Source organism: Astyanax mexicanus, chromosome 10, assembly GCF_023375975.1.
Source record: "Astyanax mexicanus isolate ESR-SI-001 chromosome 10, AstMex3_surface, whole genome shotgun sequence".
NCBI lineage: Eukaryota > Metazoa > Chordata > Actinopteri > Characiformes > Acestrorhamphidae > Astyanax > Astyanax mexicanus.
In genome coordinates this window covers 42035668-42055394 of record NC_064417.1, presented here as the reverse complement: position 1 = coordinate 42055394, position 19727 = coordinate 42035668, and the positions used below count along the sequence as shown (strand labels likewise).

The window sequence follows — 19727 nt, the reverse complement described above, 5'->3', positions numbered from 1 at the left end:
TCACCCATTATCCCCTCCCCTCCTCTGTCAGACTGTATTGTAAATGTTCACTACTGTGGATGTAGCGTCAGAGACAGGGACAAGAGGGAGCCAACGCTTGGAGAGAAAAAGAGCAGAAGAGGGCAGTCGGAGCAAGAGAGAGAGAAAGAGAGAGAGAGAGAGAGAAAGAGAGAGAAAGAGGGATGAAGCAAGCAAAGGTATGAGGACACAGAGCCAAGCAGCAGATCTCTGAGGGAAAAGGAGCTGAAAAGCAGAGAAAAGATCAATAATGGGAGAGATGGAGGAGAAAGATAGAGAAAGCAATGGAATAGAGAAGAAAGTGAGAGAGAGAGAGAGAGAGAGAGAGAGAGAGACCACTGGTGAGTTTAGAAGCATCAGATGCAGTAAGTTGAACTAAGCGATGTGGCTAAAAGTCACAATATTGCAATATATTTTTCTTCGTCAGTCATGAAACAGTCATCTCAACACCTTTTAAATTTTTCTTTACCATTTCAAAACACCAACTGTTTCTTTTTTACAGTGCATAAATGTTTCATGCAAATCACACAAATGGTTTAACAGAAGTGGTCTAAAATACCAGGAAAAAAATAACACACCGTCTTGTGCACAGGAACATGAAACATGTCCATCACATGCTAAACTGGAGCTGAGAAAATTTGTCAGAGTTGTTCATTCAGAACATATAAAATACACCATGCCAAACATTATTGGGATATTATTCCATTCTGTGTCCTCAGTCTTGCGGGCATTTATAATTTCTCAATACACGTTGTCACTTGTGTACTACGAATATGCCATAGATGAAGTTGTTAACCTCTCACAGTGGACAGAGCACACAGTGGGTGGTAATGATTGTGATCTGTGGCATCTGGCTAGAATTACTAGTATTATTATCCATGCAAAAAAATAAGACCAGAAAAAAACATCCACATTCAGTGCAGGAGGCAAAACATGTATATCCCACAGGTCAGCACAGCAAAAATCATGGAGCACAATATAAGTTTTTGTCCCGTAGCATGTGGCATGTCATTATACATTGTGAGGCACCAGATTACACAAGAAACCTGCTGTGAATATTCGTTCCGAAAGTCCCCAGCATAGCAGTGTTGAGCAGCAGCCTCATGAATATTTCCTCCATAATCTTTATGAACCATTCACCATGTTTCTATTATATTATTTTGTTGTTATTTTGCTACTCATACTCATTGTTGCTTCTGCTGCATGCTGTATACGTGCTACGTACTCTATAAAAGTAGTTATTGTAGTAGGCACACACAGCAGTTTGCTGTCAAGCAAGTGGGTTTGGTCCTTGATCTCTAAAAAAATTAAGATAAAATATGTATATATATTCTCCACGAGCCTGTTTTTTTTCTGACTCTTTTCTTCTTACATCTGCACATACACTTGTTATAGCTTTATGATCAGATGTAGTCTTCAGTGCCTCTTTTAGGTTACTGGGTATAGAAGAAGGGGTATAAATGGGTGCAGCCTTTGTTTGGTGGTATATCAGCAGTCTCGAATCCTCCATCCCTTGTTTCTCCAAGGTGATTTTTTTCAATGGCTGGTGTGATGAACAGGAGAAAGGTGGATGGGATGAAATGTGCTGGACATGGGCAGCTGTATACACTGTTGGCCCTGGAGTCCTTATCCTTATGATGTTTGATGCTGTGTGTATTAGAGAGAGTTTGTGTGCTTTTATAATTCATGGGTCAAAAGTGACCCAGAAGACAATCTTTGTATCCTAGTGGTGTAAAGCCCACATGAAAACATAAACTCTATCTAGTTTCACTCTTTCTAATGATGGGGTGCCTTTAGGAAAAGTCATAAAATTTCAAGTTGGAAAAAGATAGTTTAAGGTGTTTTTTCTGCAACACAAGGGTCAATTTATAAATCTAGGTTTATGTGTACTAGGAGCATGGTAAGCATTGCAGTGTCCTGGACTGTGGGCCTTCAGGACCAGAGGTGGTGGTATACAGACTGAAATAAAACCAGTTTGTAAGGTTTACCACCAATCTAAAGCCTGAATCTGAACTCTTTAAACAAGCAAATAACCATTGAAGAAGCATCAGTTGGTCCTTCTTGAGTCCCTTGAGCATTTCCATCTTGCCATGCGTTTATTTTATTAGTTATCAGCATCCTTGTATTATCCAGGCTCCCTACAGAGGCTAATAGCAGGGGAATGAGAGAAAGCAAGAGAAGCAGCAAGGTGGAGAGCAGTCAGAGGGGACAACAGCAGCATGGGCCTGTTGACAGGCTTGTCGTCCGAGTTTAGCGTGATGTGTCTTTGCCTCACGGGAGCCCCCCCACCCCACTCATCTTCATCTACGCCCTGTCAGTGTAATGATGGCTGTCCAGGGAGCTCAGAGGAAGGGCATGGACTTGTTTCAGCACGTCAGAGATAGTTATGGCATAGGATAATGACTGCGGCTAAATAGCGACAAAATTGTCCCTTAATGGGGTCACAAGAACAGAAAAATACAGGGTCTGAAGCTGGATAATAAAGCTGTGCATCCTGCTTCAGTTTGTGTCTCTCTTTCTCCTTCTGTCTCTTTTTTACAGCTTTATGTGTGAAAAGAAAATCCAGATTAAAATATTTCAGAGAAACTTTTTTCTGAGCAGCGTGAGTCTTAAGCTTAAGAAGTTCTCCATTTGACACTGTCCCTGCATATTTCTTCTTATCTTCACAGCAGTGCACTGCATATTCGCTGTGTAATCTTCTGGCTTTACCCAATGACACAAGCTTTAAAAATATGCATAGACATACTGGTGGTGGTGATGGTGGTGAATGAGAAAAACTGAGAATGAGTGAAACATTTGTCTTTTTTACCCAAAGATCTAAGGATATTCAGATTTCCTACAAATCACGTCTTCAGACAAAAATGTGCCAAAAAGGATGACTCAAGCAATGCCACAGAAAATAACATTTTTGTTCCCTTAGGGACCTTTTGAAAGATGACCCTTCAAAAGATGTGTGAAGAACCTCTTTACAGTTACTCTGCAGTCCTATTCAGACAGGATTACTTTTACCTGGGGAGGTGGAGTAAAGTCAGTTTACTGCAGAACATCAGGAAAATTTATGACTGATTCGCACAGGATAAGATATCTCAGCATAAATGACTGGAATGGGAGCGGCTGCTCGATTTACACACTGCAATCATTCCTCAGAAACATTTGTAATGCAAAGTTTGTGTATGCAGGTTTTGCAATGAGTATAGTCTGAGGACAGCCAATGCATTCCACTAGTAAATTATTAGAGAAGAACCATTCTTATAACCAGTCTATAGTAATAATGATATTTTTTAATACACTAGATATTAGACCATTGTCATATGTAATTTAAAACATCAGGGCATGGGAGCATTAGTGAGGTCAACTACTGATATTGCATATATAGTTATGGATCATTAATGCCATGCAGACCTATACTAGAGGCATTGGAGGTAGTGGAGCTTCAACACTTACGAGACATCAGTTCCACTACTCCACAGACCAGTCCTGCAGGGCTTTATACCCATCTAGCTTTTGGGTGGCATTGGGCATGATGACTTTAGACTCGTGCATGATGGATGGCTGCTCACAGTGCCATTCTATACTGAACATGCATTTCTATGGCAACTAAAGATATGTTTTCTACTCAAATCAAATAAATAAAAATAGTTCATCCTGCTTGAATTCAGCAACAAGACTGATAGTATGGTCAGGATGTTGGATGATCACCACCCCACCTCATCTTTAACTACTTAGCTTAGCCCAAAAATGTAAAAAAATGTAAATTATGTAAATAATTACAGGTGTAGTCTGATTAGCCACTGTTTCTTCCACTACATTAATCATAAAAAGCATCTTACAGACTTAACTTTGAGTAGTGTACCTCGGTAAGAAGTCATTGACTAGATAGGCTAGACATGCATCTATGATGCACTTGAAAACATTTGATACCTGATATGAGGACACCAACAAGACATTCTGTGGCCACATGTGTTGCCACTCATCACAGGGCTTTTTTCAGGACGATAATGCTCATTCAAACAACACAAGGGTACTGGGTTTAAACCCGGTCGCTTCTTTGGCCTGCCTGGTCGCATGTATGGAAGCAGCTGGTAGGCTACAGCAGCCTTAGCAACCTACGAGTGTAGAGCATAATCTACAGGTCTAACTGTAATATCTGTGGGCAGATGTGATGCAGGGTGCCATACATAACCCCTATGCCTCCATGCTCAACCGTTGTCTCATCTTGTATCCAGGATAGAGGCACCAAAAGGGTACTAGAGCCCCCTTTCAACAGTATAGATTTCTTTAATCCACGTCTCGTAATCAACTTTCTGCTCTACTCTGATAATCACATACATATAAAGCACTGGAAGAAATTAAGAGACCACTTCAGTTTTTGAATCAGCTTCTCTGATTTTGCTATTTATAGGTTTATGTTTGAGTAAAATGATCATTGTTGTTATATTCTATAAACTACGAACAACATTTCTCCCAAATACCAAATAAAAATATTGTCATTTACAGCATTAATTTGCAGAAAATGAGAAATGGCTGAAATAACAAAAAGATGCAGAGCTTTCAGACATCAAATAATGCAAAGAAAACAAGTTCATATTCATAAAGTTTTAAGAGTTCAGAAATTAATATTTGGTGCATTAAACCTGGTTTTTAATCACAGTTTTAATGCATGGCATGTTCTCCTCAACCAGTCTTACACACTGCTTTTGCCTCTTGATTATATTCAAAGTTTTCAATTTGGTAAAATCAAAGAAACTCATCATCTTTAAGTGGTCTCTTATTTTTTTCCAGAGCTGTATCACAAGTTCATAACTTTTCGTGTGATTCCAACTGCTTCTTCCTGGCGTGTTATTTTTGTTTTATGTCAATAAATGTATTAGTAGTAGTAGTAGTAGTAGTGCTTGTAGTGCTATCTGGATAAGAACATCTCCTACTGTTTCTTATGCAAGTTATCAATGAAGCATCAGCAGATGTACTTACAGAGATAACAACGCTAATGTTAATAGCAAAAGTTCTGGTAATTTTTTTATTTTTAACCCCTAATAAGTCTGTGGTGCATGTTTGTGCACATGTTTGTTTGCTTGCTTATGTATAAGTGGGTGTGTCCTTACTGCACCAGCAATATCGTCATCTCTCATTGTTATTCCAGTGGAGTGACTGACGGGATGGTGTGGATGAGCCATGTGTCTCTCAGGGTGAATCTAAACTCTGATTGCATCTCTGTCAGAGAGGAGACTGACAAGCAAATCCCTGTCATCCATCAGACGTGTTCATCCTCCAAGTCTCTCATTCTCATGCGCCCTTGTAAATAAGACCGCAATAGTTCAGCCAGTTTCAACAAAGGTGATTCTCGGCGATCCTCGTCGCTCAAAGCGTCCCCAAAGGTCGATGATCTTGTCTGGTTTCATCCCTCTTTTTATTGGGGTGCCACTGCCAACATCTCCAATCTGAGGAAAACAAATTGAAATGTAGAATTTGCTGTGTTTGTCCTCAATTTCAGTTTGTCAGCACAAAGGAAATTGGGGGGAAGACAGCCAATTTTGACAGCCTCAGTAAAAAAACCCTCTGCATTGGCACACCACCTTAATATGAGTGTTATCAGACTGGTCTGACCTCTAATTTACTTTGCCCTCTATTCTGCAAAACAGCTCAGTGCACTACAGCACAGACAATATTTAACAAGCACACCAATTTAAGTCTTTGTTAGCAAGAACTAAGCAGACAGCAGAGTGGGTCAAGGCTGCAGATCAAAGCGCACTGCATATTCATAAGCATTGATGCACCGTTTCAAAGGATATTAATGCGACCAGTTGTTACAGTGGCGAAATTGATGCATGTAAATAAATAATGTAGTTGGATATTGATGCATCCATTCTGTCTGTCTATAGATCTCTCCACAGCATGTTGATGATGTGATGTGTAAGTACTGATGATGCTGTGTGTGCATTTTTCAGCATAGCTGCAAATAATGCTGTAAAGAATGTTTTTTAGGAAAGTTCAATTTTTCTGAAAGAAAGCAGATAAGGATAGTCTCAGCAAGTTTTACCAACATACTACATTTTACATGTAAATCAGTGTAAGTAAGTTGGTGAATTTCGTAGTTGTCCTATGAAAAACACTTATCTCCATTTTTGTCGATTTTTAGTTTTGAACATAATTTGAACAGACAAACTGACCCTTAGACTGTGCCAAAATTTCTTGATGAACAGACCAATAGAAATACTTCAAAATGACCTGAAATAAACTCCTTTTACATTGACTTCCATTGTTTTTTTCATTCTCCTGTAAAGTGTCTGTTTTGGAGATGAGTGTTTTTTTTTTTTATTGGACAGTGACGATTTCTATTCACAAAGGTCAAAACTGCAAGTCTCAGCTAAACACACGTGATTTCTGATTCCCTCAGATGACACTGCATTCAAGATCATCTGATTAGCTTCAACAACACCTGATTAAAAACACATTTTTTCTTAGCAAATACAGAGTAACATCCACAAATGCCACTTCATAACTTCAGTTATTTTATAGCTATAGAGGCCTTGTGTTAACCATATACAGAAGCAGAAGCAGAGTCAACTTCTCTAGGCTCTGAGGAATCTATGATGGGCCATTACACAGAGGAAATGTGTATTGTGGTCTGACTAATTAGCATTCCAGGTGGAATTGAAGCATTAAGCTCTAAACCAAAGATGACAAGACCATCCAGACTGTTATTAGTCAAAAGCCAGAGTTGTTGTGTCAGTACTCTTCAGTGATGGAGATGGTATTCTCTGTGCAAAAAACATCTTTTAAGTGTTAAGTGTTAATGTGTGAAGGAATGCAACATTACAGAATGGTAGTTGCTTTATCATCACAACTTTTTTGCTAATTCTTGCAGGGCTGAAGTTGAAGTTGAGTGCATATACAAATATACAAATTAAATTAACATATTTTATGGCACTATAAGTGTGCACCTCAGTGTAGCGCTAGCAGTTAGCTGCTAAAGTGCTAATGCTGATGCTTCTGCATTCAGCCTTAATGGACATCTGGAAATCTATGCTTACTGTAAATAAACAAAAGTGCTCTACTCACCCAAATGAACAGTTTTTCAGGAGAGAAATCTCTGTACATTAACATCAAGTGCTTGTTTGACTTAAAAGGAAAAAGTTTTGTTTAGAATTACGTTTTTTTTTTTTTTTTTACGTAACTTAGCTTAGCTTAGCTTTACAGGTTTCGGTACCCAGAGACGAGACCTGGTGAATTAGAAGGAAAACATGGCAACACCATTATTCCTTACTAGTGTTGGATAATATTACAATACTTTATAATCCGGTGTGCCTTATGTATGAAATTTAGACCACAAAATAGATGTTTACTGATAGTGCACCTTATAATCCTGTGCGCCTTTATAGTGCGGAAAATATGGTGAGACATTTTATATTTGCAGTTAAGTTTATAGTTTTTATCCATCATATTAGCTCACCTAAGCGTCATCATACTAACCAAATTGTATATTGAATTTTATGTCCATATAATTTGGTCCTGAGCAGTAGATACCATTTCAAAAGCAGTGGATTAAAAAAAAAAACTCAAATCAATCAAAACTCTCATTTCAGAGCAGAAACATAAACTTACCTGAGCTCGGATTTATTCTCAGCCTTTCCCTCGAGCTGAGCTATGAATATTCAGCTGGTGAAAGTGTGCCTGTGACACGGGTGCAGATGATAAAGAATGTAGTACTCTGGAAGGGGAGAGAACATGGGAGCAGAGTATTGTCTCTGGGAATAGAAGAAACACTGAAACAGCACAACACAAGAGTTAAGATTGCTGCTCTCTACCCTCCCAAGGGAGAAATGAATTATTCATAAGACACACTGTGACATGCTATTGTATTGATATTTATGAGCAGCTCTGTAGGCTTATCTCTGCTACATGAGAGTATGACAGGTATTGTTATGCCAATATGTCTCCTTAGAAGAGCGCATTAGTTGGGAGGGACTGTTCTCCATGTGCTAAAGAGGAACTTGAATGTGAGTGTGTGTAGATGGGCTGTGAGGACGTCATGTGGGTTATTAAAATGGTAAGTATGGCTGAAGAGTTTAGCTGTTATTTATTGTACAGTGTAAATATGGACTGGAAATCAGGAATTGACAAATTGATAATAAGAATATAATAAGTATAATGATGGCAAGTCAGGTTAATTGACATAGCCTAACAGTTAAGAACAGGCCTTGCCATAAACCAGATGTAGAGAAATTCATGTCAAAGCCCCTAGTGAGCAATCCAGGGGGTCAGTATCAAGAAAAATAAGCATTGTGGTTCCATAAAAATAATTTAAGCACTTTTTACTTGGAGCTAACTTACCATTTTCAAGCAATCCAACCCAATCTGATCTTTCTGTTTGTACAAAGAAGACAGCCCACAGTTTAGATTAGATGTGCTGCTGATTAATATTAATAAGTACTTTTACTTTATTTTTAAGTAACAGGTTATATGGACTGATTTTTTAACAGTTCAGAGGCGGGATGCAAATGCAAGTCAGTCTTTTTAATATTAGCCATTACAAAACAAAATAATTAAACAAAAACTGACACAAAGAAATAAACAAAGAAAAATAAACTAGACAAAGAAACTAAGATTAAAAAACATACTATAAAATAAGCAAAGAAACAAACAAACTAAAGAAAAAAACAAACCAGAAACTTACCCATACAAGGCAGGACTGTGGCTCAAATCACACATTAACAGCAATCACACATTAATGCAGGGTTAAACATGACAGGGTCAAAAAAAGCATGACAGAGAACAAAGGAACACATGTGGTATTTATATATACAAACTGGAAATTAAAACAGGAAACACCTGGGGAAGCAAACAAGTGGGCGGGGTAACAAACAAGAAAGGTGGAAACACTAATGCCTGAGTGAGGCTAGAGTGGAGACAAGGGAGGAGACGAGGCAGAAACAAAATGTAATAAAGAGTACATGGCAAGGAAAACAAAACAGACTGAAAAGCAGCAAAGAAATGACAAAACAAGGAAAAACACATACAAGACATACAAAGGTTAAGATGTGACAGATTTATTGGGTTTAGTAATGACTTTTTTGTTTTTTTTTTGGTGTCTTACAATATCTTATATATAGTTCTACACTGCAGACTCAAACTAAACTCTTATATTTATCTTCTGAGAGCTCTCCTTAGTACTGCTAGCTGGGTTGTAATGTCTTTTAATAGTGCCTTGAGGTCATCAGATGGTGCTATGACCACTGTGGTTTTAACAAAGACTAAGGATATGAATGTAAGGAGTATTGAAAGGAGTACTGTTGGTCTGTCTCTAGCATGAATATAAGATGAGATATGAATATGGTTGGACATGGATGCATACAGATTACAAATACAAATAGCTTCCTGCAGCACATTTGTCTACAGATGTTGCAGGTGGGCCTGTTGATTCTATTCATTCATGGGTTGCCAATGCTGGCATCCATGCTGGTCTTGTATATTGGCCAAAGAATTGTTATAATCTGGCAAAGACATTCCTGGGAAATCCTTGATGTGTGTGGGTGAAGATTATCCTGCTATAAAATGTCAATTGGAAGCCATGCCACGAGAGGCAACAAATCCTGACCACATCTGAGCTGAGCTGTTAGTTTTCTTCCCATCTCTATTAGGGGTGACCGACAGTTGTCCCCTGATGATCTCACCAGCTGTTGAGGCAATATGTCACTCCACATACATATAAAACATATACATAAATGAACTCAAATTTTGTTTGGCATTTGTGCAGTCTGTAATCTCTCACAAAGAGGTACACTACCCAAACGTAGCCTTTTCCCAGGACAGCGAAGGAAACACTTTTACACCCTCTTGAGCCGAAATCAGACAGTATTTAGACACAAACATATTTTTGTTTGTGAGGATATACTGTTTTTTTGTGACATAACAAATCAATGATTTTAACCCTTGTGTTGTCTTGCGGGTCAAAAGTGACCCGCTACCATGTTTAGCTGTAGAAAAAATACCTTAAACCATCTTTTTCCAACTTAAAATTTTATGACTTTTTCTAAAGGCACCCCCTCATTAGAAAGAGTGATACTTTGTTTTTGTTTATGTTTCCATGTGGGCTGTACACCACTAGGCTACAAAAATGGATCTATGGGTCACTTTTTTATGGGTCATAAATTATAAAAGCATTTAAACAGCAGCAAAAAGTATAAAGGCCACACACTCTCTAATAAACAGCATCAAACATCATAAGGATTACTCCAGGGCCAACAGTGTATTCAGCTGCCCATGTCCAGCACATTTCATCCCATCCACCTTTCTTCTGTTTAACACACCAGCCATCGAAAAAATCATCCTGGAGAATACAAATTTGGAGGATTCAAAATTCAAGTAGGCTGCTTTATTTTGGGCTTTGGTAGGGCGGGTCATTTTTAATCCGTAGGACAAGGGGAGTAAACAGATTGTTAAGATCGCACAAGGGTTAAAAACACAACATTTTTGCAGTGTAGGTCTCATATATGGAATGTTAGGAGTGATTTGTACTTCATGAAAGTCATTTGTAATGGAAAAACGTGCAAATTTATGCTTTCTATGAAGACTGTGCTTTAACTGCATAAAATCCTCTTTCTCTGAGCTCAAAGAACGTGAAAATGGGCTTTAAAAAGTGAAGGCAGCTGAACGTCTCTCTCTTCCTCCTATCATTAAGCGTGCCGAGATAAGAAGCGTCTCATGGGGCTGCAGTCTTCGGTGCTCATCACTTCCAGCCTGCTGGCTCAATGCTGAGATGTCATTGGACAGCAATAAATTTGCAAAACTGGAGTCATTTAGGAGATGAAGGAGCCAAGGAGTCTGCCTTCTGCGCACACTCCTCACCTTCTGCTTAGCTTTACTTTCTTTATGTCCCTAAACAAGGACTTGAAAGGTCACGCCCGCTCTATTGTCCAGGGAAAGTAGCAGAGAACTTAGGCCAAAGACAGTAAAAAATTGCAGCGCCAGATAAGCTACGGCTGCGGACCTTACAGAAGAACATTTGTTCTTATGGGATTAAAAGCTGGTGTCATCAGCCCTATTATCTGAGGATTGCAGACGTCTATATCTTCACCGCAGCAGAATTCGTTTGTAGAGATGTATGAGACCCTCCTGAGTCATGTCAGAATCACCCAGTGTGGTTGCAGTATCTCTGGCCTGTAAAGAAGGAATTATAGCTATGGGTTTTGGATAAAAGATGGGATTTCAGGCATTATCCGCAGGTCTATATCACTATTAATCCAAAAAGTAAAAAGATATCACTGGGCAATATGACATTATTTATCATTATTGTAATAAATCACATCACATTCTGCTTTTCTGAGCATATTGTGGATATTAGTCAGCACTGGAACAATAACAAAGTAGCTAGTGGTGGCTCAGCACCTGGTTTTGATACCCAGGTTTGGCAACCTGCCATTATTGGGCCCTTGAGCAAGGCCCTTAATCAACACAGCTCCCTGGAAACTGCAGCCAAGGCTCTGGGTAGCTACGTGCACAGATGGTTTAAAGGCAAAGCAGAGTTATCTTTGACAAGTGATGAGTGGTTGAGTTAGTTTTAGTCAGTTTACATTAGTTTTAATCACATTTATTAGTCTAGTTTTAGTCAATTACACTTCTTTATATATTGAGATCATTTATTGCTAAGTAAAGCAATACACATTAAATTGTGTTACATTATGTTTTACAAAGTTAGAGACAAACCAACTGATTGAGATCTGTAAATCTGCCTAGAAGCCAAAGGCCACATTCTGTTGGACATCTGTCTGTCCAACAGAAGTATGTGACAAGACATCATTGTACGGTGGCCCAGAAAGCCCAACGCAGTGCAAATTGAAAAGCGCTGCAAAAGCACAAAACACATCCATCAAAATTACAACATAGGCACAGCAAATAGAAAAACGCGCTGCAAAAAGAAAAACGTGCTGCAAATACAAAAACGCGCTGCAAATACAACCACAACACAACGGAAGTGAGTCACAACACAACGGAATTTTCCCGGGGGACCTTAAAAGATGCTGTACCAGCTAAGCTGCGTCTTCAGTAACGTCTCGGACTTCACTATGTAAAGGACAATAAGTGACAAACAAGCTTCTGAAAAGTAAGTTATGTTTATTACCTGTGATTACCACGGTTGTGTGCATATTATTAAAAGTGCTGCTTCACAAAACGCCGATATAAACTCCGTTTCATCCTAATAAAACACGCCATAGACTACACTTCACTTTAATACATAGTACGTGCCCTAGATCAACCTATATTTTACATGTGTAAAATCACACGCTGTAGGAGTAGAATAGTCCTCTTATTTGTGTTTAAAACAGTTGAGTATATCTCTATGGCTGTGCTAATATAAATTTTAGAGTTTAATGACTGAAATCCCTGCTGAAAAATCCAGTTTAAGACCAATTTTGCTGGTAGTCGGATTTAGGTGGTCTAAACTGGATGGTCAGGGTGGTTAAAAGCTGGTCGTCCAACCAAAAACATACACTGCTAACCAGCATAGTATATTTAATATTTTTATTTTGATTGTACTTTGCCGTGCTAATCTTACTGATTGACCAGCAATAATATATCTACTACAGCTATGATTCCTAAACAGTAATTTATTAATAATTTAGTAAAGAAAAATTGATATTATTTCCCACTTAGTATCTATGGACTTTTCTATGGACACTGTGCAGTATACTTACTGACACTTTACATCAAACTCATACAAGGACATATGTAGCTAAACTGTACCAGGAATAATGTTTTAAATAAGGTGGGACACTGACATTTAAATGATTGCTACAATTATATTATTATTATTATTTATTTTTTTTACCTTTATTGAAAAAAATAAGACTTTTTTTCACTTGTTACTAAATGAACAATTGCAAATTATAGAAGGCAAGGTTGGCCAATAGGTGTTCTGTAATTTAATGTATTTTCCTTTATCTTTTTCTAGGTCATGTTTTGCCCATTTTGTGGAAATGCTTTGGAGGATATTGGGACATTCTGTCTGTCCTGTGGTGGGAATATTCATTTTTTAAGAAATCTTCAAAACGGTAAGTTTTTTTCTTGTAACATATGTGTTAGTGTAATTTCCACATTTTTTCTAGCAACCAGACGTTTTATCCCCTCACCTTAAATACCTCAGGTGTGGTCATGAATATTAGTCTCATTTCTAAACAACAGCACTAATTCCCCATGTAACTGGCATATCAATTTGTGACATATTTCTGTAAAATGTGAAAAGAGAGAAAGCTTTCCAACCAGCCCTTATAAATCTGCATAAATCTACACACCTCAGAAATTCAGTCTTATTCTCGCCATCTAATTAACAGGTATATAGCAATAATTTACACATGACCCTGGAATATTTAAATCAAATGAAAAAAATATTAAAACAAATGACAAATCATTTTATTTAAAAAAAATACAAGGAAATTTGCAGTCCCCAGGAATCATGTCACTTGTGTTATATAGCAAAGTCTATGAAATTCAGCACAACCTAAGTCCACTATTTCCACTATTTGCTATCTGAAAATTTCTCATGCTCTCATGACATCATACAAAACTTTTTTTATTATACAAATGGTGATCTACTTTATTCTATATACAGTATATTATACAGTGAAAAAAATATAAAACAGCTAGATTAGAAAATGTATAAAATGCATTTTTCATTAAATGTCACTGGTGGTCATCTCACTTGTGTTACCTTTTTTGGTTCTTCAGTTTATAAAATAAATGCAAGGTAAAATTATGCTGGTCAAATTCTAATGAACTGTTTATAATATTTAACAATTACCTCATTCTGATCTTTCAGAACCTGTATCTGAAGACCACCTAGAGGATGAGCTAATTCATAAGTATTTCAAAGATGGCCACAAGTATGACGACATTCTGGAATTGCTGAGAACCTACCACAATATCTGTTTGAGTCGGAATACTTTGAAAAGAAGACTGAAGAGTCTACAACTAAGCAGAAGAAACAACTACACACCCATTGCGATTGTGCGTGCAGTTATTTCAGAGGAACTAAGGGGCCCAGGTCAGCTTCTAGGCTATAGATCAATGCATCAAGTTTTGCAGCAGAAGCACTCCATGACCGTTAAAAGAGATGATGTGATGCATATGTAACGATTACTACAGAGTATTAATGTGTTAGCTAGTTTTCAATATTTTAATATCAAGCACTAATATACTGAGCAATAGAAAGGATAACTATAGGCCGGTCAGAAGATACCAGGATCGTCTACGGAGCCCAGGACAACACCACGTGAGAAACAACACTGCACCACGTCTCTGGAATTTGGAGCTTAATGGAAGCCTCCATTTATTGAAAAGGTAAGTACGAATACTATTATAATACTATTATAATAAAAGAAAATAATAAACAAAAGATATAGAATTCAATATGAATAATACCAATATTATCTTTCCCTGATGTTGTTGTATGTGATACTATTTATATTACTACTACCCGGGTAGGAAAATCTATAATAATAATATATTTATATATGCAAAATATCAATATCAACCTCAGTATCAATATCAGAATATCCCTTTTTCACCAGAATACCAAAATAAAATAACAAGAATATTAGTTAGATTGTGTAAATTCAAGAATTAAGTTCAATTAAAATAATAACACAATATACATATATCAAAACCACAACAATATAAAGTTCTTTTTTTCTTTTGTTTCACAGGTGGGAGTTGGAGTTTGAAGTGTGGGTATGTGCAAAGAGTCCAGTCTATGGCATGGTGAGTATTTCTCCTACCGCTCTGAAGATGAATAAAGGTTCAGCAATAAAGGAAAAAAAGGGGTTTCACAGATCAGAGTTGTCCACAGTACTTGCAAACAGCTTTCAGGGTCGAAGTCCAGGGAGGCTCGCCATCAAACGTAGAAACGAGGGAATCCAATTTGAACTCTAGTCAAAAAACCTGACCTATAATAGGTCATAAAACTCAGTCAATATCAAAGTTTAGCTCTATATGAACAGATATCAGCTCTAAACACAATAATTCACACTTAACTACACATTCACAATATAACTGAACACATTTACAACATTTTAGGATTTATGTACAGAGAAATAAAGATAAATGCACCGCTTGTCACACAAGGGGTTAAATTTCTGCAGCGCGGGTCTGTACTGCGCGCGAATTTGTGGCGCCCACTTCTCTCGGCCACACACGGCCCAGCCTGTGGCTAAACAGGCTGAAAAATACCCGAAAAGTGTATAAATACGCACTCTCTACCTCTACAGATCCCACTCCTTGCATAGTTTCAGTTATAAGAGTCAAAGATAATTTTAAACAGTTATATTGACTCGTTTAAGCGCTGGCATCGCTAGAATTCCATAGAAAATACATTGTTAGCTTAGCATAGTCGTTAGCTTAGCATAGTCGTTAGCTTAGCATAGTCGGCTAGCGCCGTAAGTATTAAAGTAACTCACCGATGCAGAAAAACCTCTGTGTATCAGGCTAATAAGCTCCTCATTCACCACAAACTGCGTCTTGGCTCCACCAGCTCACGTTTTAGAGTAGATGAGAGTTATTACTGATAATAATAAGGTTTCTATCACCTAAGTTTGGCTTGTATCTAGCTTTCTGTCAACTTTCTTCCAGCATTCACCTGCTCCTGACGGCTGCTTGACCCAAAAGGAAGTGCTGGGTCAGGGTCAACAGTATTTCCCACTCATGTCAGCGTAATACGATCACCCTATTGGCTGCAATAGGTGACGTGCTACTAAAACAACAAAGTATTCCCAAAAATATGAAAAATAATTATTTATGGATTAAATAAAGTTTATTTTACTCTAATATTTGTGTCTGTATTTATTTACATTATTTTCCCAGCTCCTTATTTAATTGACTTATTTTATTTATTGTGTTTTTATTAAGAATTAGCTATTCTTAATTGTAATAGACTATATATTAATTATGTGCCCTTTTTAATAATAAAATGTACTTTTTAAATAATTCAGACTTTTATAACCTGGGTTACACCCTCCCCGCTTGAACGTATGCACGTCCCGGTGCATCTGTATGGCTGTGCAGTAACAGGTTTGGAATGGGAACAAGGTAAGTAATCAGGTTCTGGAATGTCTCTCAAAGCTTCGGTAAAAGCTGTGCTTAGGCCATGGAATAAAGACTGAACCATGGAGACAACTGGGTTTCCAAACTGAGCATAGTGCAGGCGCTCAGGTTGCTCTCTTTTACGGTTAGACCGTCTGACACAATCTGATTCGCCAGAGTCAGTGTCTTCACTCGATTCACTTTGCTCAGCTCCAGGCAGAACATCTTCAGTTTCTCGTTCAGCTTCCATTTGTGTACTTGAATCTTGGTCTAGAAATTGGGATGACATTACAGGTACATCGTTTGCAGGTAAGTTATTAACAGAAAAGTTCTCGTCAGGAGAGTTCTTTTCAGGTGAGTTTTCTTCAGGTGAGTTTTTTGTAGGTGAGTTTTCTTCGGGTGAGTTTTCTTCAGGTGAGTTTTCTTCAGGTGAGTTCTCTTCAGGTGAGTTCTCTTCAGGTAAGTTTTCTTGTGTTTCTCTTCTCACAGGTACCTCATAAATAGTAGTGAAACTGGTGGGTCTGACTACTGGTCGATCTGTGACTCTGTAGTGTAGAAATTCATCATCAAAGGCCAAATCTTGGTCTACTGGTTCTTGTTCAACAGATTGTCGTGTTCTGGGTTTTTGTTGGGGTTTCGGAACAGGTGGCTCCGCAGCAGCATCTGGCAAGAAATTGCAAGGTAGAAGCAGATCTCTATGCAGAGTTCTCAGCGGACCATCTGTAGTTTCCGGCTTGACTGTGTAGACTGGGAAGTTTTCGGCCTGTTTAACCACTATGTGGATGTCTGGCTCCCACTTATCAGCAAGTTTGTGCTTTCCACGGAGTCTGACTGCCCTTACAAGGACTCGGTCACCAACTTCTAGTTTAGAGGCAGTGACATGCCGGTCAAATCTGGTCTTGTTAGCTTTTGCAATTTTCTCTGCACTTTGCTGGGCTAACTTGAAGCTTTCGTCAAGACGAGACTTGAGATCTTGGACGTACTGGGAATGTGACTTATAACGCTTATCCCTCAAGGGCAAACCAAATGCTAGGTCTACAGGTAGTTTTGGCTGTCTTCCAAACATTAATTCATATGGGGTATGCCCAGTCACATCATTCTTTGTGCAGTTGTATGCGTGCACCAAGGGCTTTACGAATTGTTTCCACTTTGACTTGTCTTCCTCGCTAAGAACTCCAAGGAGATTTAGCAGAGTTCGGTTGAAGCGTTCCACAGGATTCCCGCGAGGGTGATATGGCGTAGTACGTGACTTGCGAATTCCCATAATCTGACATAATTCCTTAATGACATGTGATTCAAAATCTGGACCTTGGTCACTATGTAGACATTCAGGGATGCCATAATGAACTATAAAGTTTTCCCAGAGGCATTTTGCAACAGTCTGAGCTTTTTGGTTTGGTGTGGGAATCGCTACCGCGTACTTCGTGAAATGGTCTGTAATCACGAGGACATCCTTGGTGTTGCTTTGGTCAGGCTCTATGGACAAGAAGTCCATACACACAAGTTCAAGGGGTCTAGTCGAAGTGATGTTCATCAAGGGTGCTGCTCTTTCTGGTAAAGTCTTCCTTCGGACACATCTGTCACAGGTCTTGATTTTTCTTTCTACATCATCAGACATTTTCGGCCAGTAGAATCTAGACCTTGCCAAGTTAAGTGTCCGTTCCATTCCCATGTGACCCATGTCATCGTGTAGACTTTTGAGAACAACAGCTCTTGATGGTTCAGGTAAGACCAGTTGGTAAGTAGGGTTGTCTCCGTCCAAGCGCTGACGATATAAGATTTTGTTGTACAATCTTAGCTTTTTCCATTGTTTTAGGAAATGGGTGACTTGTGGCAGCTCTTCTCTGACCGCTGGAGAAATTGTCTCTCCTGTCTCCATCTGGTGAATGATTTCCCTCAAACATGGATCGGCTCTTTGTTGGTTCTGGATCTCTTCTTCAGACATTTGTGGAATTACGGGCAACCCACTTTGTTCTTCGTCAACAAAACCATCTGGAATGGAACCTGAAGAAACGACCAGAGAATGTATATGTGCCACCATGTCATTGTCTTGCTGACATTCGTCCAATGTATGTCTGACAAAATGCTTTTCACAGATAGCTTTCACGACATCTTGGCTCACGCAAACATCTGAACCCTCCAGGTGAGTATTAGCAAACTGCTGGATTCGTTCTTGCTCTTTCCTGGAAACAGCATCATTGGTCAACTCACCATGGGGCCTTCTGGAAAGACCATCAGCATCTCCATTTTGTTTCCCAGCCCTGTATTTAAGCTTGAAGTTGAAGGTTGACAGCGTAGCTAGCCACCGGTAGCTTGTGGCATCCATCTTAGCAGTAGTGAGGATGTATGTAAGTGGGTTACTATCAGTCACGACAGTAAATGGACTTCCATACAAATAGTCATTGAATTTTTCGGTGACCGCCCACTTGAGTGCCAAAAATTCAAGCTTGTGTGCAGGGTACTTAGATTCACTTCTTGATAACCCTCTGCTTGCATAGGAGATAACCCTCATTTTTCCTTCTTGCTCTTGGTACAATGCGGCTCCCAGTCCAGTAGTACTGGCGTCAGTGTGAAGGACATATGGAAGCTGGGGGTTCGCAAATCCTAGGACAGGTGCTGAGGTGAGTTTTCCAATGATTGCCTGGAATGAGCATTCACACTCAGGAGTCCAGCGGCTACCAAATGGTTGTTTCGGATCATGATACTGTTTTGGCTCCTTCTTGCGTTGGCTACTTCTCCTCAAAGGTGGGTATCCAACAGTTAGGTTGGTGAGTGGTCTAACAACACTAGAGTAGTTTTTTATGAAACGTCTGTAGTAGCCTGAAAAACCAAGGAAGGATCTCAATTCTTTTAATCCTTTGGGTCTTGGCCATGTTTTTAGGGCTTCTACTTTGTTGGGATCAGTCTCAACTCCATCCTGCGATACTATGTGGCCTAAGTATCGGACAGAAGTTTGAAAAAACTTACATTTAGTTGGAGAAAGCTTCAAACCATATTCTTTGAGACGATTTAGGACTTTCAGCAACCTCACTTCATGCTCCTCTAGAGTCTTGGAGAAAACAATCAAGTCGTCAAGAAATACAAGGACTTCTTTCAGGTTCATGCCGCTCATACATTTTTCCATCAAGCGTTGGAATGTGCTTGGTGCGTTTGTGATCCCTTGTGGCATTCGATTGAATTCCCAGAATCCAAGGGGACACACAAAGGCAGTCTTTGGTTTGTCAGTCTCTTCAACCTCAATTTGGTAGTACCCAGATTTTAAGTCCAACACCGAGAACCATTTTGACCCTGTGAGTGTGGAAAAGGTCTCCTCTAAGTTTGGAAGAGCATACGCGTCTTTAACTGTCTGAAGGTTCAGCTTCCTGTAGTCTATGCATAAGCGAACATCTCCATTCTTCTTCCGCACCACTACTATGGGAGATGAGAAAGGTGATTCAGACTCTCTGATTATACCAGCCTGCAGGAGCTCTTGAAGATGTTTGCGGACAGCTTCTAGATCTTGTGGGTGAATAGGTCGAGCTCGATGCTTGAATGGAGTCTCATCAGAGAGTTTTATGTGATGCTTGACTCTATTAGTTCTTCCATAATCTAGGTCATTATGCGCAAAGACTTCAGGCAAGCTGCTCAGCTTTTGTGTG

The 19727-nt window shown here is 38.9% G+C and overlaps 1 protein-coding gene and 1 long non-coding RNA gene across 2 annotated transcripts in view; one reads left to right on the top strand and one right to left on the bottom strand.

The window, feature by feature from the left end:
- kctd8 (potassium channel tetramerization domain containing 8) overlaps positions 1-19727 on the top strand; it is a 57452-nt gene that overhangs the window by 4733 nt on the left and 32992 nt on the right. The window lies entirely within an intron of this gene.
- Positions 14312-16459, bottom strand: LOC125804735 (uncharacterized). The gene is made up of 2 exons (XR_007440891.1): positions 15468-16459; positions 14312-14957 (listed from the first exon to the last, which is right to left on the bottom strand). It is a non-coding gene; the product is annotated as an uncharacterized LOC125804735 (long non-coding RNA).